The 22,731-nt window shown below is 45.2% G+C and overlaps 1 long non-coding RNA gene across 1 annotated transcript in view; it reads right to left on the bottom strand.

Annotated features, from left to right (window-relative positions):
* Positions 1–8,158: 8,158 nt before the first annotated feature.
* LOC142279423 (uncharacterized) overlaps positions 8,159–22,731 on the bottom strand; it is a 30,269-nt gene continuing 15,696 nt past the window's right edge. Inside the window, exons 2-3 of the long non-coding RNA XR_012742096.1 lie at positions 13,361–13,514; positions 8,159–8,291 (exon numbers count right to left, since the gene is read on the bottom strand). This is a non-coding gene — a long non-coding RNA (uncharacterized LOC142279423). The remainder of the gene's footprint in view (positions 8,292–13,360; positions 13,515–22,731) is intronic.

Genomic DNA, 22,731 nt, shown 5'->3' on the forward strand with positions numbered 1-22,731 from the left:
GCCACTTCCTGTACTAATTCTGGGCCCCCTTCATTATTATTATTATTATTATTATTATTATTATTATAGCGCCATTTATTCCATGGCGCTTTACAAGTGAAAGAGGGTATACGTACAACAATCATTAACAGTACAAGACAGACTGGTATAGGAGGAGAGAGCACCCTGCCCGCGAGGGCTCACAGTCTACAGGAGGAGAGAGGACCCTGCCCGCGAGGGCTCACAGTCTACAGGAGGAGAGAGCACCCTGCCCGCGAGGGCTCACAGTCTACAGGGAATGGGTGATGGTACAATAGGTGAGGACAGAGCTGGTTGCGCAGTGGTGTACTGGACTGAGGGCTATTGTAGGTTGTAAGCTTGTTAGAAGAGGTGGGTCTTGAGGTTCCTCTTGAAGCTTTCCACGGTAGGGGAGAGTCTGATGTGCTGAGGTAGAGCGTTCCAGAGCATGGGGGATGCACGGGAGAAATCTTGTACGCGATTGTGGGAAGAGGAGATAAGAGAGGAGTAGAGAAGGAGATCTTGTGAGGATCTGAGGTTGTGTGCAGGTAGGTACCGGGAGACTAGGTCACAGATGTAAGGAGGAGACAGGTTGTGGATGGCTTTGTATGTCATGGTTAATGTTGTGAACTGGAGTCGTTGGGTGATGGGAAGCCAGTGAAGGGGGTGGCGAGGCTTGGGCAATAGAGAGGGGAGAGGTGGATTAAGCGGGCCGCAGAGTTGAGGATAGATTGGAGGGGTGCAAGAGTGTTGGAAGGGAGGCCAGAGAGCAGGAGGTTGCAGTAGTCGAGGCAGGAGATGATGAGGGCATGCACTAATGTTTTTGCTGATTCTTGGTTAAGGAAAGCACGGATCCGGGAGATATTTTTGAGTTGTAGTCAGCATGAGGTGAAGAGGGCTTGGATGTGTGGCTTGAAGGATAGAGCAGAGTCGAGGGTTACTCCAAGGCAACGAGCTTGTGAGACTTGGGAGAGTGAGCAACCATCAAGTTTGATGGAAAGGCTTGTTGGAGGAGATGAGTGAGGAGGAGGAAAGACAATGAACTCAGTTTTGTCAATGTTAAGTTTTAGGAATCGCGCAGAGAATAAGGATGAAATAGCAGACAGACATTGTGGGATTTTGGTTAGTAGAGAGGTAATGTCAGGTCCAGAGAGGTAGATCTGTGTGTCATCGGCATAGAGATGATACTGGAAGCCGTGGCACTCTATGAGCTGTCCCAGGTCGAAGGTGTAGATGGAGAACAGCAGGGGTCCAAGAACTGAGCCTTGGGGGACACCGACAGATAGGGGGCGAGATGAGGAAGTGGTGTGAGAATGGGAGATGCTGAAAGTTCATGCACTATTGTTCCCCATCCTGCACCTCTTCCTGTACTTATGTTCCCCATTCTAGGCCCCTTCCATTTCTAATGTCCCCCATCATGGGCCCCTTTCTATACTAATGTCCAACATCCTGGGCTCCTTCCTGAACTCATGTCTCCCATCCTGGGCCAATTCCTAGCATACATGTCTACCATCCAGGGCCCCATCCATCCTGGGCCCTTTCCTGTACTAATGTTCCCCATCCGAGGTCCCTTTCTGTACTAACATTCCCCTTCCTGGCCCTCTTCCTGTACTTATGTCCCCCATCTTGGGCCTCTTTCGGTACTAATGTCCCCATCCTGAGCCCCTTTCTGTACCAGTGCCCTTGCATTAACTTAATTGGCGTGTGAACTTAGTCAACTACCCAAGCGGCTTCCCTCTAAATGTCCGGGAGTGCAAAACATACTCCAATCATGCTGGGACCCTTAAGGAGACCAAACGTGAGATTGCAGTAAAGGAAGCTGACTGTCACAGTGTGTGCTGTAATGCTGGACTGGGTTGCATTGGGACTCATAAGACCAATAGGATCTGAAGCAAGCCAGAGCAGGGGCGGATTAAGGGTAACCAGGGCTCCGGGCTGTTCAGGATCTGTGGGTCCCCCCATCCCTATACTCAGGTCATGTGACGGGTCCATCATCATACACTTGAAACAGATCATTTCTAAAAAATAGTTGCCAAAACTATAACCTTAAAAACATCCACTAATCTAATAAATATACCCTTCAGTTTAAAAACAAAACACTAAAGCAGAGTATTAAGCAGTCCAACTTTAATCTGTAAACAAGACTATTGCCAATTTTCGCAAGTTTTTCATATAGAAAGTGCTGCACAGAATATAGTGCAAAACTGCTGGGGAGCTTCACCGATGGAGTGTCAGTCCTCCATTCCCAATTTATACATACACAGTGTGCTGGGGCGTTTCACCCATCTTGACATCTCTATGAGGGATACTTCTGTCTTCATAAATTATACCCACTTAATTACTATATCTATAAATAATGACAAGACAACTTCCATTGGACGAATGGCCACAGCTTTATTTAACAAGTATATATATATACAGTTAGGTCCAGAAATATTTGGACAGTGACACAATTTTCGCGAGTTGGGCTCTGCATGCCACCACATTGGATTTGAAATGAAACCTCTACAACAGAATTCAAGTGCAGATTGTAACGTTTAATTTGAAGGTTTGAACAAAAATATCTGATAGAAATTGTAGGAATTGTACACATTTCTTTACAAACACTCCACATTTTAGGAGGTCAAAAGTAATTGGACAAATAAACCAAACCCAAACAAAATATTTTTATTTTCAATATTTTGTTGCGAATCCTTTGGAGGCAATCACTGCCTTAAGTCTGGAACCCATGGACATCACCAAACGCTGGGTTTCCTCCTTCTTAATGCTTTGCCAGGCCTTTACAGCCGCAGCCTTCAGGTCTTGCTTGTTTGTGGGTCTTTCCGTCTTAAGTCTGGATTTGAGCAAGTGAAATGCATGCTCAATTGGGTTAAGATCTGGTGATTGACTTGGCCATTGCAGAATGTTCCACTTTTTTGCACTCATGAACTCCTGGGTAGCTTTGGCTGTATGCTTGAGGTCATTGTCCATCTGTACTATGAAGCGCCGTCCGATCAACTTTGCAGCATTTGGCTGAATCTGGGCTGAAAGTATATCCCGGTACACTTCAGAATTCATCCGGCTACTCTTGTCTGCTGTTATGTTATCAATAAACACAAGTGACCCAGTGCCATTGAAAGCCATGCATGCCCATGCCATCACGTTGCCTCCACCATGTTTTACAGAGGATGTGGTGTGCCTTGCATCATGTGCCGTTCCCTTTCTTCTCCAAACTTTTTTCTTCCCATCATTCTGGTACAGGTTGATCTTTGTCTCATCTGTCCATAGAATACTTTTCCAGAACTGAGCTGGCTTCATGAGGTGTTTTTCAGCAAATGTAACTCTGGCCTGTCTATTTTTGGAATTGATGAATGGTTTGCATCTAGATGTGAAACCTTTGTATTTACTTTCATGGAGTCTTCTCTTTACTGTTGACTTAGAGACAGATACACCTACTTCACTGAGAGTGTTCTGGACTTCAGTTGATGTTGTGAACGGGTTCTTCTTCACCAAAGAAAGTATGCGGCGATCATCCACCACTGTTGTCATCCGTGGACGCCCAGGCCTTTTTGAGTTCCCAAGCTCACCAGTCAATTCCTTTTTTCTCAGAATGTACCCGACTGTTGATTTTGCTACTCCAAGCATGTCTGCTATCTCTCTGATGGATTTTTTCTTTTTTTTCAGCCTCAGGATGTTCTGCTTCACCTCAATTGAGAGTTCCTTAGACCGCATGTTGTCTGGTCACAGCAACAGCTTCCAAATGTAAAACCACACACCTGTAATCAACCCCAGACCTTTTAACTACTTCATTGATTACAGGTTAATGAGGGAGACGCCTTCAGAGTTAATTGCAGCCCTTAGAGTCCCTTGTTTAATTACTTTTGGTCCCTTTAAAAAGAGGAGGCTATGCATTACAGAGCTATGATTCCTAAACCCTTTCTCCGATTTGGATGTGAAAACTCTCATATTGCAGCTGGGAGTGTGCACTTTCAGCCCATATTATATATATAATTGTATTTCTGAACATGTTTTTGTAAACAGCTAAAATAACAAAACTTGTGTCACTGTCCAAATATTTCTGGACCTAACTGTATATCTTTCCCGCGGCTCAACATGCCGCCCCTTTAATTAAAACCATAACTGATATATATATATATACATTCCAAACACCACAAACCAAACACCGATAGGTCCGTCCCAGAAGCAACCAATTCTTCCTATCCCCTGGCCGTATCCTAAAACCAGCCCAAGGGACCACCTAGGCCGTGACCAAAACCGACCCGAGGTGTGAGAGGTATTAACGTTCCATCGTTAAATACCCCTCCCCCGAACCTGCAGGATCTACGCCCACAAGTTCCCAATTTCTTACGAAGCCACTACCCCTGAGTATCGGTACTCCCAGCCTCTGACAACGGACCTATCCCCCCGCTGTGACAAACAAATCTTCCCATTCTTATCTTTTTATTTATTTTCATTTATTTATTTTTCCATTTTTTTTTAAATATATATATATATATATATATATTTATAATTATTATTACTTTTTCTTTTCTTCTTATTTTGTCTTTTTTTTTTTTTTTACAATTAATTAGGGCGGGTGGGTGGGCCACGCTGATCTTCCTGCAGCAAGAGGAGGTAACCACTGCCTCACCCCACCTATATACCCCCCTGATCAGCCAGCCTCCTACCCTATCCCCCCAATCACAACTGCCCCCTTTCCACCAATCCCATAACCCCATAGAATGCACACTTCTGCATTCCAAACATTAACCCCTTCAGACCCTAGCCCCCTCCAGATTGTCATGGGCTTATTCGCCCTTATAGGGCTCACTTGCCCTCTATACATACACAGTGTGCTGGGGCGTTTCACCCATCTATACATGTCGCGGGCGGCGGGGCGCTGCGCTCACCACGCTCGGGTCCGGCGCTGCTACTGCTGCTGCTCGGTGGCTCGAGTGGTGGGCCGGATCCGGGGACTCGAGCGGCGCTCCTCGCCCATGAGTGAAAGGGGTGGTTCATGACGCCACCCACGGTGTGTGGTGAGGTTGAAACACCACCGCTGCTCGGTACGGGGATCCCGGGAGCGATAACAGGGAGCAGCTAGGATGGTTCTCTCCCCTCCGTGGGTAGGGGGAATTTTGGTGGTCCCGGGGCCCGGTGATGTTGACTGAAAGGTGGATGGCGGGGTTTGGCGAGGTGCAGGGTCGCGGGGGCAGCGCGGGGGCAGCGCGGTGTCAGACGGCACTGTGGTACTCACTCAGCCAGTAACGTACACAGAGTCTCTGTTAAAACAAACGGCTGGATGGACGGGTTCCGCAGACGGCTGCAGAGTTTTTCCCCTGACCCCAGGTTGGTAGTGTAAGTCCTTTCCTGCACCTTCTTGTACGCTCCTCCTGTGCTCCGGTTTCCAGCTGGCTCCCCGGTTCGGTACCGGACGGGCCACCACCCTGTCCCGGCTACCTACGGTTCCACCAGGTCTGTCTTCCCGTCCCCTGCAGACGGCCACTACCGTCTGCCTGACTGACTACTAGAGGGTCCTAGGCTCCAATCTAGGCCCCAGTCTGTGTCTGCCTCTCTGCACACCTCCTCTCTCTTCCTCTGCCTGGACTTGTCTGCGTTGTTTCCTGCCTCAGACCAGCTAGACTCCTCGATGGGCGTGTCCATCTGCCCGACTCTGCCCACCTGGTGTGTCTGTCTGAACCCGAGGGAGGAAATCAGGTCTCACTGGAGATGACTGCTGTGACCTGCTGGGGGTGGGGGTGTGTGTGTGTTGTTACCTGTGGCCCCTGGCTAGTCCAGGGCGCCACATACATACACAGTGTGATGGGGCGTTTCACCCATCTATACATAGACAGTGTGCTGGGGCGTTTCACCCATCTATACATACACAGTGTGCTGGGGCGTTTCACCCATCTATACATACACAGTGTGCCGGGGCGTTTCACCCATCTATACATACACAGTGTGCTGGGGCGTTTCACCCATCTATACATACACAGTGTGCTGGGGCGTTTCACCTATCTATACATACACAGTGTGCTGGGGCGTTTCACCCATCTATACATACACAGTGTGCTGGGGCGTTTCACCCATCTATACATACACAGTGTATGGATTGGGAATGGAGGATTGAAACTACATAGATCAGATGCCCCAGAACACTTTGATAGAAGACACCCTCGTCCCCACCATATAGAAGATTACAATCCCCCCTTTCACATAGTGTGCCGCCGCTGCCTGCTGCTAGTGAACAGGTCGGCAGGCACCTCCAGAGAACAGGTCACCGCAGGGGTGTATCTAGGCTTTCTGGCACCTGGGGCAAGAATTCTGTTTTTTGCATGTGAGTGGAGCAGACATGTGATTACTGCTAGAGCCAGAATGAAGAGCTGAATCCTGACAGTGAGTACATTACATGCTGTTAGGATTGGGCTACAGGGCTTAATTTTATAATTAAAGGGGTTGTCCAGGTTTACAGTGAAAGTCTGCAGTCACTCTAGGTGACTGCAGACTTCTCGATTCCCATAACGCATGCTCTGCACACTCAGGATTCTCCCATGCCGGAGGCAAGAGTGGACGATCATGTGAGCTCAAGTATGCCGGGTACTGCACATGCACCTCATTGATTTGAATAGGAGCGGATGTACAGTACCCAGCCGTGGCCACGATCAGAAAACGGAGCCGATCCGGATTTGAGAATTTCCGGCCACCTGCTGCTGCTGCCAGTAACTGGAACAGCTGATTGCCTAGCAGGCCAGACCCTGTCCGATCTGACATTGATGACCTATCCTAAGGATATCCTTAAGATATCCTTAGGATAGGTCATCAATGTTAAAGTAATGAACAACCTCTTTAATATAGAAACGTATAACACAATCTCACAAGATATGAATTCTTACTTGTGTACAAGATCAAAAGTAATAACAGCACAGGAATACAATCACCAGTACCATCAGAGGTACAGAAATACATAACTAGAACCCCAGCAGTACAGAAACAAAGCAGCACAACCACCAGCAGAAAATAAATTCATCATCAGATCCCTCAGCAGTACAGAAATTCCCCCCCAGAACCACCAGCAGTACAGAAATTCCTGATTAGAACTACCAGCAATCCAGAAACAAAGCAGCACAACTACCAGCAGAAAAGAAATTCAGCACCGGAACCACTAGCAGTACAGAAATTCCCAACCAGAACCACCAGAAATTCCCCACCAAGTACCACATGCAGTAAAGAAATTAATTATCAAAACAACCAGCAGTACAGAAACTCCACAACATAACCACCAGCAATACAGAAATTCATCACCAGAACCACAAGCAGTACAGAAACACATCCATATAACCCGATTAGTACAGATACACAGCATTAAAGGCCCCATCACATGCAACGACGTATCTAACGATATATCGCCGGGGTCACGGATTCTGTGACGCACATCCGGCATTGTTAGCGACGTTGTTGCGTGTGACACCAACGAGCGGCCGTTAACGATGGAAAATACTCACCAAATCGTCCATCGTTGACACGTCGTTCATTTTCAAAAAATCGTTGATTGTTGAGGACGAAGGTTGTTCGTCGTTCCCGAGGCAGCTATGTGCGACACCTCGGGAACAACGAACTGCAGCTTACCTGCGGCCGCCGGCAATGAGGAAGGAAGGAGGCGGGCGGGATATTACAGCCGCTCATCTCCACCCCTCCGCTTCTATTGGGCGGCCGCTTAGTGACGTCGCTGTGATGCCGCACTAACCGCCCCCTTAGAAAGGAGGCGGTTCGCCAGCCACAGTGACGTCGCCAGGCAGGTAAGTCCGTGTGACGGCTCCTAACGATATTGTGCGCCACAGGCATCAATTTGCCCATACTGCACAAACGACGGGGGCGGGTACGCTCGCTAGCGATATCACTAGTGACTTCGCTGCGTGTGACGGGGCCTTAAAACCCTTATCAATACAGAAGTAGATCAGCAGAAATACCATCAGTATATGGTACATCAATTGTAATGTCAGGTCAGTCCCATATATATTTGTATTGCATGAACCTAGAACCTCCAGTACATGCTTAACAATGTTAAAGAAATACTGGGAGTGATCAGTTATCAGACTGTGGACTAAACAGGAACCACAGTACTGATGAGAAATAGTCAGCATGATTAATCATTTACATCCAGGTACCTTATAGATGACATTGTCTCTGATCCGAGTCATTCTTTTTCTTTTCTTTATCTTGTACAGACGCCGTGATGACTTTTCACATTCACAGCTCATCTCTGCAGAATTCCATCTTCTCCACTTTTCTGCAGCACATCTCGGCACGATACCCTTAAAAATAGCAGAATTATTGTAGTACTCCTATATAAAAATATCTGCTCTTCACTGTGTGTCTGCGTAAATACATATGAGGCACACACACTGTCCCTCTAATAGTGCATACCCTCCACACTGCCCTCTCCTTTCTATACTGAGAGCCCTCTTCACACTGTCCTCTACACTCTGTCCCCAATATACTGCCCAGTCTTTATACTGTGCCCCCTCATCAGACACCCCTTCTCACTATGGTCTCACAATGTGTCTCCCCAATGCTGCCCCCTCTCCAAACCTCCCCACTACCCAGTCTCTATTTTGTGCCCCTCACATTTTTTTCATCCCATACTGTCTCCTCACTACCTCCACACTCATTCCCCCTCATTCGCCATACCGTGTCTGCGCCCATTCTGCCCGTTTGCTCCCCAGTTCTCAAACTTACTCCCTCGCTCACATACAGTCCTGAAATTCCCCATATTGTGTCCCCAAAATTTCTTTCCCCCGTTTACTCCCCATACTGTTGTCGCGGGCGGAGGAGGAGACGCTGCGCTCACCCACTGCTCGGGTGCGGCTGCTGCTGCTGCTACTGCTCGGTGGTGGCTCAAGTGGTGGGCCGGATCCCGGGGTCTCGAGCGGCGTTCCTCGCCCGTGAGTGAAAGGGGGAATTGGTGTGCGGTTTGGGGGGATATTGTCCGTGACGCCACCCACGGTTGTGGTGAGGTTGTGACACCACCGCTGCTCTGGACGGGTATCCCGGGAGCGATGACAGGGAGCAGCTTGGATGTAGGGGGATTGGTTGTCCCGGGGCCCGGTGAGGGGGGTAGGGATGTCAGGCGGGTTACGGGGCCTGGTGAGGTGCAGGGTCGCGGGGGCAGCGCTGTGCCGCACGGCATGGTGGTACTCACTCAGCCAGTAATTCACACAAAGTCTCTGGTCAAACAAACGGCTGGATGGACGGGTCCCACAGGCGGCTGCGGTTGTTCTCCTGACCCAGTTTGGTAGTGTAAGTCCTTTCCTGCCCCTTCGTGTACGCTCCTCCTGTGCTCCGGTTTCCAGCTGGCTCCCTGGTTCGGTACCGGACGGGCCACTACCCTGTCCCGGCTACCTACGGTTCCACCAAGACTGTCTTCCCGGCTCCCACAGACGGCCACTACCATCTGCCTGACTGGCTACACGAGGGACCTAGTCTCCAACCTAGGCCCCAGTCTGCGTCTGCCTCTCTGCAGACCTCCTCTCTCTTCCTCTGCCTGGACTTGTCTGAGCTGGTTTTTGCCTCAGGCCAGCTAGACTCCTCGGTGGGCGTGCCTATCTGCTTGACTCCGCCCACCTGGTGTGTCTGTCTGAACCCGAGGGAAGAAATCAGGTCTCACTGGGGATGACTGCTGTGAACTGCTGGGGGTGGGGGTGTGTGTGTGTGTTGTTACCTGTGGCCCCTGGCTTGTCCAGGGCGCCACACTGTATTCATATGCACTCCCCACCCCGCTTCTCATACTATGTCTGTATATATTCCCTTTCACCCTCTCTCCCCATGCTGTCTGTATACATTCCTTCTTGCTTCCCATACTGTGTCTAAATGCATCCCCATTTCACACCCACTCTCCTCACATTATGCTGAAATATATACATCTCCCTTTCCCATCCTCACCTATCCCCATACTGTGTTGCCATATATACATTCCCTCTCTCCATCCTCTCTCACCATACTGTGTTGCCATATATACATTCCCTCTCTCCATCCTCTCTCACCATACTGTGTTGCCATATATACATTCCCTCTCTCCATCCTCTCTCACCATACTGTGTTGCCATATATACATTCCCTCTCTCCATCCTCTCTCACCATACTGGGTTGCCATATATACATTTTCCTTTCCCATCCTCTTTCTGCATACAGTGGCCACATATACCTTCCTCCTCTCACCCTCTCTCCCCATATTGTGTCCCTATATACTTCCCACACTAGAAAATGATGGAGGGCACCCATTTCACGCCAGGGATCACCGCACCACAATAACAATGAGGCTGGCAGGAAAAGGTTGTGCCAAAAAAAAGGGCTCACCATAATAATAAGTTTTATTTCTATAAGTTTTATTTCTATAGCGCCAACATATTCCGCAGCGCTTTACAATTAAGAGGGGACATGTACAGACAATATGAGACAATACAAAATAACAAAATTAAGATTAAGAGGGCCCTGCTACCATATAAGTAGAGCGTATAACAAATTTTATTACAACAGTCAAAAAATGCAAAAATTGTAGCAGACAATTTAAAAACATGTATAGAAACAAAACACATGTATAGACCGCTAATGGTCTGAACACGGTCTATAAAAATGCATCAATGACCTCACCAGAATAACAGCTGGAAAAATTAATAAACTTCCAGCATTATACATAATAGAGAATAGAAAAAACCTACAATGCAGACAGTGACAGTATATGTATTATGAGAACACACCAAACCCTAGAAATCACTGCGCTGGATCAGGTAAACCCTGCCATAAGTAAACCCAAACCCCGCTATGGTAAGGTTCAAACCATAGATGACAAATGCGTAGTGTGTAAGACAGAATAGCACTGGCCACACATGGCTGTAACTGAAGATAGAGCCAAAGAACTAGAAAAAAAACAATATTTTAACCCTCGAGAAAGACACTTTTGTGGCTATGCGTGGCGCTGGGGCTGCTTCTGCCCGTAATTCACCGGCAGCTTCTGCTATTTCCACAGCATGTCTTGGTCATTGAGAAGGTTATTGTTTTTTTATTGTTTTTTTCTAGTTCTTTGGCTCTATCTTCAGTTACAGCCATGTGTGCCCAGTGCTATTCTGTCTAACACACTACGCATTTGTCATCTATGGTTTGAACCTTACTATACAGTGTCACGGAAATTTGGCTATGCCGATGACTGGGCACTTGCTATGGTAAGCAAAACAATGGAGGAAGCAGAGGACGTTCTTACAAAAGATCTTAGTGTAATGGGAAAGTACTTCCGACAATGGAGATTAAAACCTAACCCATCAAAAACGGAAGTTTGTTGCTTTCATTTACACAATGCAAGTGCCAAGACTGAACTTAAAGTACAATTTGAAGGCCAATCTGTTAAACACAATTTCAATCCTAAGTACTTAGGTGTAACCCTTGATAGAAGTCTAACTTTTAAATCCCATCTGGATAAATTGGCGCAGAAACTGAAAGCACGTAATAATATTATTCAGAATCTTTGTGGATCCTCCTGGGGCTCGGCCACATCTGTTTTGAGAACATCTACTCTTGCCCTGGTGTCCTCTGCTGCAGAATACTGTGCTCCAGCATGGTTATCTCCTCTTGCCCTGGTGTACTCTGCTGCAGAATACTGTGCTCCAGCATGGTTAAATAGCTGTCATGTAAACTTAATTGACACTCAGCTGAACAACTCTGCGTATAATATCTGGTGCTATTAGACCTACACCTGTTCACTGGTTACCTGTGCTGAGTCATATCGCACCCGCAAATCTAAGAAGACAAAAGCTCCTACTTAAAGAATACACTAAAGTAGTGAATAATGAAAAACTTCCAATACACCAAAATATCAGAGATGTTACAATACAATGATTGAAATCAAGACACCCACCCATCCGAACCGCAATCACCTTGCATGAACAAAACTTCAATTTAGAGGAGAAATGGCGAGAACTTTGGGTCAATGTAGTAAAAGGTGATCCACAAATGTTCCCTAATTTACAAAACCCTCCACCAGGCGTTAATCTACCAAGGAAAACATGGGTCACTCTAAATCGTATCAGAACAAACTTTGGCGTCTGTGCAGATTTTATGTATAAGTGGGGAAAATATGACTCTCTGACCTGTGACTGTGGAGCAGACCGTCAAACTATCCAGCACATTGTTGAGGAGTGCCCCCTGAGATCCTACCATGGTGACAAGAAGGATTTCTATATTGTAAATGATAATGCTATTGCATATATAGAAAATCTTGATATTCAAATTTGATTTTTATCCTTTTGATATTTTTCAATCACTGTCTATTGTCTGGTGTTTATTTTTATATGATGGTAAGGTATACGTTCATACGATTAAATAAACCTTACTATAGCGCGGTTTGGGTTTTATTTCAGGAACACAAAACATGGGAAAGAGTGAGCACAACTACACCAAACATATACTGGAAAATCCAGGATAATGGAATCAAGCAAGAGGAGTCCCTTGTTGCATGCAAAAAGTGTGAAAAAGTTTATTAATAACACAGAGAAATATTGTTAAGACCATTTAAAAATGGGAAAGATCAAAAGAATGATCTACCCATGAGCAAATTGGCACATCACCAACCAAAACCTCATGAATTAATATAAAGCATACTAGCTCACAAAAGCAGTACCAAAGGACAGTATACAGTGTGCCGGCAGGCGCACCCACACCACCTCCCTCACTATTTACTTACCTGGTATTGTATTAGCTCTCTTTGATCTGTACCATATTTATGTGAATCCTACAATTGGTGACTATGTACTGCTGTATACTGTCCTTTGGTACTGCTTTTGTGAGCTAGTATGCTTTATATTAATTCATGAGGTTTTGGTTGGTGATGTGCCAATTTGCTCATGGGTAGATCATTCTTTTGATCTTTCCCATTTTTAAATGGTCTTAACAATATTTCTCTGTGTTATTAATAAACTTTTTCACACTTTTTGCATGCAACAAGGGACTCCTCTTGCTTGATTCCATTATCCTGGATTTTCCAGTATATGTTTGGTGTAGTTGTGCTCACTCTTTCCCATGTTTTGTGTTCCAGATTCTATTTATGGGTTGAAGCACACTTCCATTACCTATATATATTTAATGGTGGTGCCGTCCCTATTTTGTTCTATGGGTTTTATTTCAGCCGTCACTGCTAATTGGGGAGTAGGGCACGGTTTACCTGATCCAGCGCAGTGATTTCTAGGGTTTGGTGTGTTTTCATATTATATTTGCCGTCACTGTTCTGCATTGTAGGTTTTTTTCTATTTTCTATTATTGGTGATGTCATTGTTGCATATACAGTGCATATATCACTAGTCAGATATCAGAAGATCAGGTGTTAAATGTTGCAGACCTCCCTTTCTGCTTCCAGCAATGTTATGGCCTCCAGTCTCTGCGGCTCCATCGTCTGCGATGACAGTCTGTATTCCGCTGATGGAGTCACGGCTCAGTGGTGGGAAGTCTGTATTTCCGCCTCTGTCAAGCTCTATTATCCGAGTCGTTACTGCCTGTAAATGTTTAGAAATAAAAACGAAGAGAGTATATTATGCTAAAAAAAATTATATTAGAAAATCTTAAAAAAGTTTTTTTTACAAATACATATATCAAATAACTACTGAAAAAAAAGCAGGATAGTATTCACAAATAGAGTAAATAAGTAGATGTAGATATAAAACTGATATAATGCAATTATAGATAAATATATTGAAAAATAGATATATTTCTCAAATCAATTTTATCAGAAATATATAAGGATGTCAAAGACAATTTATGCAGCTGAGGTAATGCCTGTAACATTTACATAAATAGATAATGCATTAATCCTTCCCAGTATTTTCAAACTTCTTCCAGAAGTTATATTAAAGGAAATCTGTTATTAGGTTTTTGCTAACCAATCTAAGAGCAGCATGATGTAGGGGCAGAGACCGTGATTCCAGTGATGTGTCACTTACTTTACTGGGCGCAGCAGTTGTGATAAAATCTCTCTTTCCTCTGCTTCAGATCTATCAGTGCTCTGACTGCTAAGCTCTGTATAACCCCGCCCACACCACTGATTGGCAGCTTTCTGTGCATACTGTGAATAGGCAGAAAGCTGTCAATCAGTGGTGGGGGCAGGGTTACACAAAGTAATAGGACTACATGGCACAAGATAGCTAGTCCTGTATTGATAATCTACTGATGATAAAACATTGATTTTAATAAAATGACACATCTCAGCCTTGACATTATGCTGCTCTTACATTACTATACAAAAACCTGCTGACAGATTCCCTTTCAGTTCTCCTCTCTGATCTCCCATATTATCCAGCTATCACACTAGGTATGGGGAAGTACCAACCAAACACCGAAAGGGAAGGGAAACCCTATATCTAGCGAAGGGGGACATGGTGACCCCTGAGTAAACCTAATGTTGGGCCCTGGCTTCCCTCACCATACTAGATCTGTTCCGCACTTATGCGCCAAGCTGGATACCTGACCCTGGCTGACCCTGAAATTGGCCCTAGGTAGGGAACGCATGGGATGAGCGCTTAGTCAACCCCGTTAAGCTCTCAAGAACACACAGGGGATACAGACAGGGTAAAGTAAAGGAATAACTTATCTCCAGATGGCTCAGGGAGAGGAACTGCAACTACAACAAAGTTTCTCCAGATGAATACAAGCCGACTGCTTGCACTGAAGACTTGTTAATGGTATTAAACCTATCACCAGCATAGAGTAAGGGGGAAAGAGGAGGGTATATAAAGACACAAAGGGAAGTGCTGAGGAAAAACAGCTGAAAAAGGGAGGAACTCCGCAGGGTCATAAAGGGAAAGGGATTAAAAGCAAGGAAGGGAAAAAGGGAATGTCAGTGAGTAGCTTGTGTAGCCAAATGCTGCAACCTTCTACAGCCGGAAACTACAGGACTATCTGTCAAGGGTGACACACCAACATTGTACCAGGATTCCCCCTTAGATTACATGTGTACCTGCGGAGCGTCCAGCTTTTGTCATCCCATACACTAAATCAGTGACATCAGCTGGGACATAATATAGGAGGAGACATTTTTTGCATCTGGAGCTTTTTTCTTCTTAATCTGAATATCATTTCTTATTCATTTATAGAGTGAAGTTAAATCACTGATACCGGTGAGGAAACCTCATGTGAACGACTATGAAACATCCAAATTGATCAGCAGTGGAAGTTATGGGTAAGATTTCTCTTGGCATAATACACATTTCTTAGGGTTCCCTATGACAATGCTTCTGCCTCTATGATCTTCCATTCAGTGTTATCATAGGGAAAATATCTGCACTTCACGGTTCACATTTCATTTTTCACATTAATTTTTATCGAGGCTCCCTTATGGAGCTGGTAAGAGTAATTGGCTACTCAATCACGTGATGATTGATGCAATATTGACGACAATGACATCTGCACCCTCCACCATGAGTATGTGAGTCCAATCACTACCCTCAACACAAGAAGTGCCAGAACAACCAACGACTGGCACAGAGGACGGAGAACTGCAGTGATGGACAGATGAAGGCCTTGGACACAAGGGAGAAGGTGTTTTGTTATTTTTTTTTATCTTCTTCCCTCCATTTATTATGCCTTGTATGGGGAGAGCAGAATAATCTTCTTACCAGGTCCTTCAATAGTATCTGCTGGTCATATATAGCCAATCTGGCCAAAAAGAATTTCGATAGATTCTCTCATCTCTAATGTGACCTGGGTGAGGGTCTCCGGCAGACCTGACGTTGTGCGGAACTCCCATAGGTGATCTATCTAGTGCTATTTTATTTATTTCTAGACATGGATTTTCAGTGACTGCCGGATTTCTAGTATTGAGCATTAATACAGAAGAACATATAATGACTTCTATAGATGAACTGTTATTAAGGATTTAATATAAACCATGAATTCTCCTTCTCTCCAGTGCCGTCTACATAACGCACCATAAAGAGTCACGCCAGATCTTTGCGATGAAGAAAATGACCAAGCGGAACCTGAATACTAAAAGTAAACTGGAATTGGCCTTTTTAGAGAGGGACATCCTGACATTCGCTGATTGTCCCTTTGTGGTCTCCATGCTCAGCTCCTTTCCAACTAAATCTGACCTGTGTATGGTCATGGAGTATGTAGGAGGTAGGATATGTCTTCTAATATCTTATCACTACTCATATAAATAGGATTTGTCCACTTGGTTGGTTACATCCCCACAGAGCATTTACTACAGGCTATCTGATACCAAGATGCCTGGAAATTCATTGTTCTGTGTGCAGGGGCGCTTTGGGGCACTGGGCTCCATTTGTCCACTTGTCATCACAATGCACAAGCAATGTTCTTTTTATGCATCGGGGCAGGACTATGGGTGGGACCTTGAAATCTATTGCAGCCCCTCCAAGGATGTACAAGCCTTTTTTTTGTATTTTGCGCTAGCACTGCCTGCAGGAAGGGCAGCGCTTGCGCACATTCATCTGCTGTGGCTCTTCAGCATAATATAACGGCACTGTAGGCGGTGCATGCGCACACTCACATCCAACGGTCTTAATCAGAAAGATGTTGCATGCAGCACATGCACAGATTTCAACCTTGGGTCAATGACAAGTGCCATTTTGCTGACGACTGTCAGATGTTAGAATGCGCATGCGCTCCCCACATTTCCATATTGCTGAGCACAGTAGGTGTCAGAGTGCTCATGTGCCGCCCACTGCACCATCTTGCTGGAGATGACCATAAGAATTGTTCTCAAGCGATACAAGCTTTCTCTAAGTTTGTGGGTGGAACGTGAAATATATACATATCTTCATGGGTTTTTTACGTGGTGGGTGGGGGTGCAATTAGAACTTTTCCTATGCAGCCCTATGATTTCTTTGTACGCTACTGTCTGTGTCATCTCCCCTGTATGTCTGCACTGAGCACATCAGTATTTCCAACTGTAGACGAGATGCAATATCACTTTATGTTATTAGATACATCGACGACATTTCACCATTACTAAGATTGTGTGCACTATACATTATATCTGCAGATATTCTGTCCTGCCCCAATGTCTCCACTCACGTCTCATTATAGATCATGGCGATCTGCTGTATAAAACCCTCACCCGTCATATTTCCTTTCCTCTATAGGTGGAGACTGCCGGAGCCTTCTAAGCAAAAGGGGTTGTTTTTCTGTCCCCTTGGCCCGCTTGTACTTTACAGAAGCCATTCTTGCTGTGGAATACCTGCATAACTATGGTATTGTCCACAGAGACCTGAAGCCGGAAAAGTAAGTGCCCCCTTTAATACAATAAAGGTGGGAAATTTATCATTTTTTATCACACGGTCTGTGAGGCTAAAACCTTTCTTTATTTCTTTTACAGCCTCCTGATAACATCTACTGGACACATCAAAGTCACCGATTTTGGGCTTTCAAAACTTGGTGTCATGATACCAGAGAGCAACACCTACAAGGAATTACGGGAGGACATCTCCAGAGAGTTCCCGGACAGTGAGGTCAGTGTCACCTACAGGAGCCCAGCTTGTTCTTTACAAATCCCATCACACTATTGTCTCTTCTCCACTTCTCACATTTTTCCATGTATTTTTTATCTTCTGTAATTATGTTTTTTATGGCGAGAATTTCTCATAATAATGGATTCATCGATTCTAATCTCTATCTTCTGTTTATTTCCAGTACGCCGGCACCCCGTATTACATGGCACCAGAGATGATCCTTGGGAGAAAGCTATGGAAGACCCATAGACTGGTGGGCAATGGGGGTTATCTTATATGAATTTCTTGTTGGAACTCGACCATTTGATGGCAATTCAACATTAGGATATTTTAATCTTCTAAATGTTGTCAATGGTAAGTATCATTACTCTGATACATTGGTTTAGTTATTTCCTTTGCTTTATCTTACAGTCCTATAAAGAGGTTTTATATTCTGTAATTTTCTATATAACAGGAGACATAAATTGGACTTGTGATCCCGCTCCTCCCCCCGATGCTCAGAACATCATCACTGAGCTGCTCACAAAAAATCCTGCAGATAGACTTGGGACAGGTAAGATATAATATTAATATTTACTTATTACATCTAGGACATATTGTCCATGTCCATGACGATCAGCTCTTCTCTATCTGCTTTTCCATCTCTAAAGTCTCCATACTATAACTTTCAGTCTATCTTCTTCCTCTCGCCTCTGTTATGTCATTAGTTTAGATGAAGTTACACTGATAAGATACGGAGCCGTCTCTGACAATGTCTGCAAAACTTGTATTTTGTATTTTTCCAGAAGGAGCATTTCAGATCAAGGAACATCCATTCCTGAGGGACTTAGACCTTGACAACCTTCTAAGTCAGGAACCGGAGTACGTTCCTCAGCTCGTATCAGACGTGGACACCAGCGTCTTTCTCAGTACTTTCACACATCCGGATTTTTGCTCTGCGGCACAATACGGCGTTCTGCAGAAAAACCGCAACCGGCTTTTGTAACGCCGATTGCGGTTTTTTTTTGCATTGACTTACATTAGTGCCGCATTGTGCCGTAGGGGCTTGCGTTCGGTCCGGTTTTTGCCGCATGCGGCAGATTTAGCCGATGCGGCGGCCGGATCGAACGTACCCTGCAACGTTTTTTGCTCCGGCAAAAAACACCGCATCGCGCCGCATCCGGCCGCTGCGGCGCATTTTTCAATGCATCCCTATGGAGGCCGGATGCGGCGCGATGCGGAAAAAACCGCATCCGGTCGCCGCATGCGGTATTTTCCACTGCGCATGCTCAGTAGCATGCCGCAACCGGAAAAAAACGGACCGGCCACATGTAAAAACTGATGCAAAGGATGCGGTGTTTTCACCGCATCCGTTGCATAGTTTTCACAGCCGGATTGAGCCGCAGGGCTCAAACCGGATGTGTGAAAGTAGCCTAAGTAGAAGGAGACGTCACCTAAAATAAGCGACTAATACGTGACGATCGGTATTCATTAATATTAGTGATAAATAATGACTGTGTTATACTGACAACTTCTAATAACATTTCATTACCTTTATCTTGTAGATCACGGTGGTGTAGACATGGACATGGTCTCAGAGGATAAGGAGGACATTGAGAACTCTTAGGCTGCTTTCACACCTCCGGCTTTTGCAATGCGGCACAATCCGGCACTTTGCAGGAAAACCGCAACCGTTTTTTTTTGCTGCCGGTTGCGTTTTTCCTGCATAGACTTTAATTAGTGCCGCATTGTGCCGCATGGGCTTGCGTTCGGTCCGGTTTTTGCCGCATGCGGCAGATTTAGCCGATGCGGCGGCCGGATGGAACGTTCCCTGGCACGTTTTTTGCTCCAGCAAAAAAAACCGCATCCGGCCGATGCGGCACTTTTCCCAATGCATCCCTATGGATGCCGGATGCGGTGCGATGCGGCAAAAACCGCATCCGGCCGCCGCATGCGGTTTTTGCCACTGCGCATGCTCAGTAGCATGCCGCAAGCGGCAAAAACCGGACCGGCCGCATGTAAAAAACTTATGCAAAGGATGCGGTGAAAACATTGCATTGCAAAACGTTGCATAGGCTTCACAGCCGGATTGAGCCGCAGAGCTCAAACCGGATGTGTGAAAGCAGCCTTACTTCCAAAACTTTACAACATCTTCTCAAAGGCTTTTGAAAGTAGGTGATCAATAAATCTAAAATATGCAAAAAAAGACCTCTAAAAGTTAAAGAAAAGTAATTAATATGTTATTTTTGTCTCAATTTAGCTTTGTACCAGTACAACGACACTGAACAACAATGATAACAAATCACCTCCAGAGTCGTCCCCAGAGAGTACCCCAGAGTGCTCCCCAGAATGTATGCAAGAGTGCTCACCAGAAAGTAACCCAGAGTGCTCACCAGAGAGTACCCCAGAGTGCTCGCCAGAGAGTACCCCAGAGTGCTCGCCAGAGAGTACACCAGAGTGCTCCCCAGAGAATACACCAGAGTGCTCCCCAGAGAGTACCCCAGAGTGCTCCCCAGAGAGTACACCAGAGTGCTCACCAAAGAGTATCCCAGAGTGCTCGCCAGAGAGTACACCAGAGTGCTCCCCAGTGAATACACCAGAGTGCTCCCCAGAGTGCATCTCAGAGAGTACCCCAGAGTGCTCCCCTGAGTGTATGCAGAAGTGCTCCCCAGAGAGTACACCAGAGTGCTCCCCAGAGTGCTTGCCAGAGAGTACCCCAGAGTGCTCCCCAGAGAGTACACCAGAGTGCTACCAGAGTGTATCCCAGCATCCAGCACCAACATCTCAGAAATGTGAGTAAATTATTTGGTTATTACTGGGAGCTCCAAACTGATATATGTGCACAACACCAAATATAGGACATAAATATAATATCAAATGCCACCGGCACCACCCCATGATTAGCAGTCATTGTGCTTTTGGCTTTTGAAACCGCTGGTGACAGCCCCTAATTGCAGCCGGTCATGCATTTTTAGAGCTGCTTACACAGTGGGGGAGATGCAGTATTACATGACAGCCATTCCTGCTAGTTGTTTTCCGCTCCGCTCTATAGAAGGTAGTTTTGAGCAGGAGACCTCCCCAATATGATTTTCTTATGTCCTATAAGACCTTATAGTAGAAGTTCTTCTAGTGAGACTTCCCATTTTATACTGTGTTTACTTGTGATTTACAAGATTTTCTTCTTCCAAACAGGCAGAAAGAATCTTCTCCTGCACCTGATAGAGACTATGCTATAACCAGCTTGTCATCCTCGTCCCCATTGTCAGGTATGTACAGCTCTACAGCACCAAAAATGTGAATGTTGACATCAAGTCTTATACATTTCCACATGGTTTTCCGTAATAGGTGTTCCTTTATTATCCACGTTTCATGGATCCCAATTATGTTGCCCATTGGCCCAAACTGTATCTCTATTTCTCTAATTTTGTCCTGGAGTTTTAAGAATATATCGTTACTGATTCTTATTTTTATTTTTTACTCTCTGATTAGAATTTCCAGCTCAGGAAGAAAGAAAATCTGAACTAGAGGAAGAAAAATCAGAAAAGAAAGAAAAAGGAAAAAAGAGACGAGGTAATTGTGAGAATCATCTCCATGCGATGTCAGTCAGTGAGAAGACTCCATGTGGAGCAGATGTCATCTGTCAGTGGTGGGATTGTCCCATGTATGATGGCTGACAATGACCCCGACCTCTGTATGATAAGACTTAGCTGTCCCGGCCACAGTGACCGCACAGTAGTATCATGTAATCTGGAGCCCCATCACTTATAATATACTTCTCTTCTCATAGGTAACATCTTCCGCCGGATCTTATCATCCTGCCGGCGTGGATTATCCAGGGCTGCTCGCGCATTTTCCTGTTGCTGCTGTTCCTTTACAGACATCTAGCGCCCTGAAGAACAGCAGATCCACCATCACTGCTGCACCTGTATAGAAGGACCTTCACCATCTACCTATGTCCTTCTATTGTTACATCTGTACCCGGACATGTTTCGGTAACGCCTCTGTCACCAGGCTCCGCGGTATTCATACTGCTCGCCTGAATTGGCTTTTACTGATCACCCGGTATCTGACCACGGCTATCTTTTATGACGATGATTTTGTATAGAAGGACCTTCACCATCTACCTGTGTCCTTCTATTGTTACATCTGTACCCGGACATGTTTCGGTATCGCCTCTGTCACCAGGCTCCGCGGTATTCATACTGCTCGCCTGAATTGGCTTTTACTGATCACCCGGCATCTGACCACTGCTATCTTTTATGACGATGATTTTGTATAGAAGGACCCTCACCATCTACCTGTGTCCTTCTATTGTTACATCTGTACCCGAACATGTTTCGGTAACGCCTGTCAACAGGCTTCGCGGTATTCATACTGCTCGCCTGAATTGGCTTTTACTGATCACCCGGCATCTGACCACTGCTATCTTTTATGACGATGATTTTGTATAGAAGGACCCTCACCATCTACCTGTGTCCTTCTATTGTTACATCTGTACCCGAACATGTTTCGGTAACGCCTGTCAACAGGCTTCGCAGTATTCATACTGCTCGCCTGAATTGGCTTTTACTGATCACCCGGTATCTGACCACGGCTATCTTTATGACGATGATTTTGTATAGAAGGACCTTCACCATCCACCTGTGTCCTTCTATTGTTACATCTGTACCTGGACATGTTTTGGTAACGCCTGTCACCAGGCTCCGCGGTATTCATACTGCTCTCCTGAATTGGCTTTTACTGATCACCCGGTATCTCACCACGGCTATCTTTATGACGATAATTTTGTATAGAAGGACCTTCACCATCTACCTGTGTCCTTCTATTGTTACATCTGTACCCGGACATGTTTCGGTAACGCCTGTCAACAGGCTTCGCGGTATTTATACTGCTCGCCTGAATTGGCTTTTACTGATCACCCGGTATCTGACCACGGCTATCTTTATGACGATGATTTTGTCTTTTGTTTTAATGAACTTATTGATAACATAAATAGGGAATATATAGTATGTAGTAGTGACAAACAGATTATCATGAAAATACATTTATAAAATCTATAAATATTTTTATGGGGATGGATTTGTCACTACTCACTACTACATAATATATTCTCTATTTATCTTTATGGGAATGGAATTGTCACTACTACGGTCTATTGTTTTATTCCTATTTTTCCCTCCCTCATCCTTTTATCTATTTTAAAAATAAATTAATTACATCATTTATGTTACTGAGAGTTTTTTGTCTCCATCAAACTTCACTCTGCATT

The sequence above is a fragment of the Anomaloglossus baeobatrachus genome, chromosome 1 (genome assembly GCF_048569485.1).
Source record: "Anomaloglossus baeobatrachus isolate aAnoBae1 chromosome 1, aAnoBae1.hap1, whole genome shotgun sequence".
Taxonomy (NCBI): domain Eukaryota; kingdom Metazoa; phylum Chordata; class Amphibia; order Anura; family Aromobatidae; genus Anomaloglossus; species Anomaloglossus baeobatrachus.